Below are 7,828 nucleotides of genomic sequence, written 5' to 3' on the forward strand. Positions count from 1 at the left end.
AAACTAATCGGTCTGAAAAGCGAGGTGTGCTCTGATTAGCCAGCTATCCAGTGCGTTGTGATTCGCCGAATACCTCAAGCGTGTGACGGAAATGTTACGCCCCCTACCATACTGTTGATGCCGTGTCCCGGCCGTGGATTTGAGACTTTAGTCTTTGCAACTTTACAGATCTTCTTTATGCACCAAGAGCTTGTAACACTCCAAAGAGAAAGGAAAAATTTTAATCGCATCATATGACCCCTTTAACCTGGAGGACATTAGAGTTCTGCAGAGCTGATTAGGACATTTTTTTGTGAGATGAACTGAAGTTTGTGGTGTTCTGGAATGATGAACAGGTATGCAAAGTGTTCAAATGTGTTCACTGTGGAGTGGGAACAGTTCCCGCATGTTTCTGTTTCTGTTTAATGTGTTGGGATTGTGAAAGCTTCAATACGTTATCAGTAATACGTTTTTTTGTTTTGCTGCTGTTTTAGAGTATCTTTGGCATTCGTCACCCTGCTTCCATTAGCATTTGGCTCAGAGCTGAAAGGACTATTTGGAAGCTTCACCTCACCAAACTTCCCAAATGTCTATCCTAACAACCAGCGTATGGTGTGGAATATCAGAGGACCAGAGTGACACAGATTATGCCTCTAATTCAATTATATTAGCCTGGAGACTTCTCATCGCTGTGAATATGACTACGTTCAGGTTAGATCCATGTCTTCAACAGACCTTTAAACATGGGGTCATTTCATGGGGGAATATATACACATCAAAGTGCATGAGTTACGGTTCTAGATTAGACATATTTCAGGATATCTCGGATAGAATTCAATGAAATCATATGTGAATCTGCAATCAATGCAATCAAGCTTCTATTATATTTATACTACTTGTGGGAAATAATTTCCTTATGGTATGTTTACAAAACAAATAATTATTTAAATATAATATAATTTTTTTAAAATATTTATACAGTATAATTGTATTAATTAGATATACTTTAATAAATTAAAATAAGCACTTATGGTAAATGTACTTTAAAAAGAAGTTGGGATATGTCTTGGAATTTAATAAAGAGAACTGCAGTTTTAAATGAGAAAAACATTAAGATAAGACATTCCTGCCAATGCCAATCCAAATCAGACTTCAATCAGGAATCTGTTAGATGATTGGCTGAAATCTTAACAAAGTTTAACCTTATTAGAAATGTTCAGTCCTTTTCAGATTAAAATAATTCCCCCTAAGAGCCTACAATCATTTCAAAATCAGCTTGTGATGTTTATGTTAATATGTATATTTTCTTGATTCATAAATTCACAAAGGTGGTGCAAATTTGAAATTAGAGATTTATCATTAAACACTGAATATATATAATGTACATTTTTACTGAAATATTTAAGTATATTTATAATAAATCAGATATTAAAAATAGCAAATAAAAGTGTTAAAGAAATGCAATGTAGATCTACATACCCATCTTGCTAGTAAACCTGTTAGTGAACTGCACCATTTGCCAGATTATATCAGAATACTCATGTTGAACATTTGATTTAACCTCTCTATCATGAAATGAAATGCACAATATGACTGCTGTATAGTTCCTAATGAAGTTCCTAGCATGCTAACTAAGCTTGTTCTGTCAAATACAGGATACCGACATGTGCTTGTAATAATTACTACTTGCTGAAACTTTCTAGGTGTTGACAGATGGAAATGACACAGTCCGGTTCTGTGGTGACGCAGAGAAAAATTACGGTGATGCGCCCAAAAACACCATAATCTATTCTGCCACCAACACTATGTCCATGCTCTTCAGATCAGATTACTCCAACAAGGACCGATTCACAGGCTTCCAGGCATTTTTTTCCGCCGAAGGTGATGGAAACAATGGATTTACAGCATGACTGTCTCTCTCACGGCATGATTGTTCCTTTCTTTTGCTGTCACCTCTTGCTGTAAAGGCTAAGGGTTAAACTAGATAAAAAATCTATTTAAAAAAGACATAAAAAATCTAATATTTACTTTTTAACTTTTATAATTTTGTATATTCTAAAATGAAATAGATTACATATTATATATACACACACACCATTATATCACACATGTGTTGATCTTAGTAGAAGTCCAAATACATATAAGTGAGAACTGTTGCTAAACAGCCTTTTTGTTTTACGGTTATATACATTGATGAGTGCCTGAGCACTGTGGATGGAGAGCCTGTGTGTGACCATAATTGCCATAATTATGTGGGGGGCTTTTACTGCACTTGCAGATTGGGATACCAACTCCATAATGATAAAAGACACTGCCCTGGTAAGATACCGGATACCAGAACAGATGAAACCCCTGGGCTGTAGTTTTTCTGCTCATTGACTATGAAATATATGGGACATTATTAGATATTATAATATCAAGCTAGTTACAATAAATGCATCATAAATAGCATGTAAAGCTCTGAGACACATTAAAGATTATGGAAACAATGGATTTACAGCATGACTGTCTCTCTCACGGCATGATTGTTCCTTTCTTTTGCTGTCACCTCTTGCTGTAAAGGCTAAGGGTTAAACTAGATAAAAAATCTATTTAAAAAAGACATAAAAAATCTAATATTTACTTTTTAACTTTTATAATTTTGTATATTCTAAAATGAAATAGATTACATATTATATATACACACACACCATTATATCACACATGTGTTGATCTTAGTAGAAGTCCAAATACATATAAGTGAGAACTGTTGCTAAACAGCCTTTTTGTTTTACGGTTATATACATTGATGAGTGCCTGAGCACTGTGGATGGAGAGCCTGTGTGTGACCATAATTGCCATAATTATGTGGGGGGCTTTTACTGCACTTGCAGATTGGGATACCAACTCCATAATGATAAAAGACACTGCCCTGGTAAGATACCGGATACCAGAACAGATGAAACCCCTGGGCTGTAGTTTTTCTGCTCATTGACTATGAAATATATGGGACATTATTAGATATTATAATATCAAGCTAGTTACAATAAATGCATCATAAATAGCATGTAAAGCTCTGAGACACATTAAAGATTGCTTATTGTTGTCTGTTCAATGAAACATTGTTTTGATAGACCATCAATGATTCTATGCACACTGACTGCCTATGTATTTCCATTCAAATCTTAGTGCTACGCAAGTTTCCACTGTTGTATACTCACATAGTGTGTATACTCACTATTTTATACTCACAACTGTGGTAGATTATTATATAGTATATTATATTCAACCATAAGATACCTTTAGTGTTGATTTTGTCCTGTCATGTAACACTTCCTCAAGATTTAATTTTGTGTTAATTTTCTCACAATTTTCATACACGCTAAATTGGAAATTGTGGTGGCCACTGAAACTAAACGCAGAAGCAATTGCGCATAGAGTCCATTATTGGCTACCAGATCCATAAAAACTCTTTGATTATGCAACTAAAAGCTCTCTTAAAGGGATAGTTCACCCAAAAATGACAATTCTGACACCAGTTATAATCACCGTCATGTTGTTCCAAACTTGTTTCTGAACACCAAAGAAGAACTTTTAAAGACAGTTTCAACTGCTTGTGTGCATACAATACAAAACAACAGACTTTCATGTACTGTCATTGTATGGATTAAAAAAAATTGTGTTCACAATTTAATTTACTTTTTTTTTTTTAAACGTACTACAGTATAGTACCTTTAGCATTATCACTGATCTATAGTCAAGTCAAGTCAAGTCACCTTTATTTATATAGCGCTTTTAACAATACAGATTGTGTCAAAGCAACTGTACAGCATTAATTAGGAAAATAGTGTGTCAATAATGCAAAGTGACAATAGTAAACACTCATTTTTCAGTTAATATATTTATTACTATATCCAGTAATAAATGCATATATGAGCATATGTCTCTTTGTCTGTAATCTAAGATATGTAAACATATTTTTACTTAACACAACTTCTATCTGTATAAGTTCTGAACAAATCCTGATATTTTTAGGAAATATTGTCATACAGCTCAATACTGATTTATGCTCCAGTAGTGACTCTTGTACATTACAGACCTATTGAAACAGCGATCACAGCAGCAGACTGGGCAGCCACGGCTCACCACACACTATCTATCAGCCCTGTCAACAGCTCTTGATTGAGCTAGCATAGCCTATAATCGAGCAGGAAATAGAGTCACCAAATAGGGGTTTGTTATATCATTGATAGGGTGGCCACAACTAACCGCATGGCATTTTTCGATATAAGGGAGGGTTGTGTAGGGTTTCGAATAGACAAATTTACATTTTCGACTTCCCCTCAGGTTGTGAAAACTTCTGGCAGGAATGGATTAGTCCCAAAAACTCTCATTTAAAGTGCTAATGTTTACTGCGATTCTGGACAGCGCTAACTGGCTTTAGCCTGAAGCGCGCTTCAGAAATAGACTAATGATACATTGGGCAGCGTCTCGCTGGTCTGCCTTGTATAAAGCAAACTGCTTTCTGTCACTCTAAGCAAGTCCAGGTTAATTACCATTGGTTCCTGAGGGATCAGTATTATAAGGATCAGTTGAAAATTGATACCTGTTGCGAGCTGTATACTGTGCTAATGGTGGGTAATTGATCACAATTACCAGCCTAGACATGCCTCTTAATTGTTTTTCTTTGCTAATGGGGAAGATAGAGACATCACATCATATTGCGCAGAAGGGAAGACAGAAACAATGACTTGTGTCTGAATCATTTAATCATATGAATAAGTAGACCTTTGCCCTACTCAGCTGAAATTCACCATTTATAGCAATTATTTGTAGCATCTGCACTTGTTGGGGTTCATTTATTAAATTAATAGTTTGGCCAAAAATAAAAATTCTGTCATCATTTACTCAACCTCAGTGTTCCAAACTGGTATGACTTTCTCTCTTTGGTGGAACACAAAAGGATAAATGTGATCTAAATTTGACTTGTGTGCTATATTCTAAGTCTTCTGAAGCCATTTGATAGCTTTGTGTGAGAAATATAAGCCTTTATTCACTGAAAATCCTCCCATCCAGTAAGCTGCTTACTCGAGAACTGCTACTACTGGATCATTGAGTCAGTGAGTCAGTTCTTGAATGAAACATTCAGACTTAATCAACTGATTTGTTTTTAACTCAAAAAATGTATTTGTTCCTGAATCAGCCATTTTTGAATTTGCATAGGTGTATGAGTTTCTATGAATAATAGTGTTTTAGTAAATGTTGCTTTTATAATAAAGTATTATTTTGAAACTTTTTTTTTTTTTTTTTTTAACTTTTGTGTACCTGTAGCTCACACAATAGAGCATTGTGCAAGCAACACAAAGGTCATGGGTTCAATTCCCAGGGAAAACAAGAACTAATTAAACATGTCCATTGAATCCAGTGTAAATTGCTTTAGATAAAGGCATCTGCCAAATGCATAAATACAAAAATAAATATATAAAGCTTAAAAGCTCCATTCCTTATTCGTTGTAATGGCATGGAAAACAGTGAACAAGAAAGTTTTCAAAATTTCTTCTTTTGTGTTCCATGAAAGAAAGTCAGTCAAATGGGTTTGCAGCAACTTGATGTTGATGATGGCATTTTCATTTTGAGGCGAACTATTCCTATATTTGTCAAATAACAGGCACAATTGAATATGAATGTCTTGTTATTCTATTCGATATTTCAATAACTACCAATTGACTTTTTTAATCATAAATGGACAAATATCAAAACATGAGTCCTAAATGCGTCTGATAATACACAGTTTAGGTGGTAATAGTGTGCAGTGAATGTAAACAGCAACAATTTGAGGCCTCCTGCGATCCTTCCATCTAAAGTTAAGGTTTGAGTAAAGATGTTCATTTATCTTTTTACACATCACTCATTCATGTCAGTAGGATAAATGCAAAAATAATATCAAATTTACTACCTGAAAAATGTACTGCTGTTATTATTTCTATCTGATAACTGATTTTAGCTGTAAAAAGTTTGTATTTGCCAAAGTTTCTAATTGTCACACCTTATGTTTATAACTCTTCATAAATGACACTCTAAAAGTAGTGATGGAAAGCCCTTTCTCTGCCCATTTTACAGATGGAAAGGTTTATTTACTTCTGAGCGTCATAAAATCAATGTTGCAATTTCCTGCAGCCCTCAGTGTTAAATGTGGCATGGATAGTTGTCTGTTGAGCGTATATATGTGTGCTTTTGACAATTCCTAGTGGGTGTGAAAATGCATTTTTTCCACTTTAGCTGAGTGTAGTGGGCAGGTGTTTCAGGAGAGGTCAGGAGAACTGAGCAGTCCAGAGTACCCAGGTGTTTACCCCAAGATGAGCCAGTGTGTTTACACTATCAGTTTGATGGAAGGCTTCCAAGTGACCCTGGACTTCCAGGAACTATTTGATGTGGAGACTCATCCTGAAATCCACTGCCCTTATGACATCCTCAAGGTTGGTTATTTTACAATCAGCAAGCACTGACAGCACTCTAGCTAGGATGGTAGTTCAAACCAAAAACAACAGGCATAATATATGTGTGTGTGTGTGTGTGTGTACACGTGTGTGAGTCACTTTAATGGGATCCTTGTGGGTCATTCGGGAACTCTCTATACCTCTACCTGATAAAATAGAGATTGAGGAGTTTGCCAAGCTTTATGACAAGAATTTAAAGACACACTTCACATGATTTTGTTAAGATTAAATGGAACACTTCACTCCAAATTGACAATTCTGTCATAATTTAAAAAAACAACAACATATGAATGAAAGAAGACATTTTGAAAAATGTTTGGAACAGCATGAATACTGGAAACATTCCAGTGTTGTTGGAAACATGTTTGGAATGACAGAATTTTCATTTTTGGGCAAAATGTCCTTATATTATGTTGTGGGTCAATTTGACTAATCGTTTAAGTCGTTGGAAATACTGGCTAACCTATGTTTTTCTTGAAATGTTTTGACTTTTTCAACACTCGGATGTGTTGTGCAATGTGTGTACAAAATTTCTATTATGATTATGAGGTTTGCGAGACAATTTGATTTCTTTGTTAAAGACAGCTTTATGGACCTAAAATTTTTTTTTTTTTTGTCATGCCAGTTTATGAACACTCTCTGAAGGTATTTACATTTATGCATTTGGCAGACGCTATTTATTTGAAGAAATTTACACTGCATTGAAGGCATATGTTTTATCAGTTTATGCATTTTATCAGTTTACTGTTTACAGTTTATAAGAAAAATGTTAGAAATGGTTGTTAAATACAGTTAACATGATTATATACAATCACATGTTCTTGTGCTTTTTTCAGTGTGTGAGAAGTATTAATGTTGAAGATTTGCTTTTTCAGTGTCATTTTTCTGTGACCCCCCACAATAAAAATCATACCCAGATTTTAACATAATACAATGATTAAAGTGCAGAATAACTAACAAAAAAAGAACTATAAGACAGTTAACTCATTGAGTATTGAATGTAATAAAATATTTTATATGGTTCATAGAATCCCCACAAACAGTCGTATGTTGTTGTACCTTATACTGAGCTATGCAATAGCTTAAGTAAGATTTATAATACAGTTTATAGTACATGGTACAATTACTGTTTGAAGAGTGCTATAATATGCTTTCTAGTGTCCTTGTTGGGTGTTAAGAAAGATTGATTTTAGAGTGGTTTACACACATAAGATTGACTCTCCATGAAAATAAGCATGATAAGTGTTTAAGAGTGTTTACTTTCAGCACTGATTTTTATACTCTGCATCAAAGCTCATTTGATTTTAATGACTAAATCCAATCCCATTTTATGGTGTTTAACAGCTTGTTAAAGCTGTAGTCTTTCAGTTTAG

At 34.5% G+C, this 7,828-nt stretch overlaps 1 pseudogene; it reads left to right on the top strand.

Moving 5' to 3' along the window:
• The first annotated feature begins 290 nt into the window (after nucleotides 1-290).
• Nucleotides 291-7,828, top strand: part of LOC107716097 (mannan-binding lectin serine protease 2-like) — a 14,714-nt pseudogene continuing 7,176 nt past the window's right edge.

Source organism: Sinocyclocheilus rhinocerous, unplaced genomic scaffold (genome assembly GCF_001515625.1).
Source record: "Sinocyclocheilus rhinocerous isolate Xijiao unplaced genomic scaffold, SAMN03320098_v1.1 scaffold148, whole genome shotgun sequence".
NCBI classification, from domain to species: Eukaryota; Metazoa; Chordata; class Actinopteri; order Cypriniformes; family Cyprinidae; genus Sinocyclocheilus; species Sinocyclocheilus rhinocerous.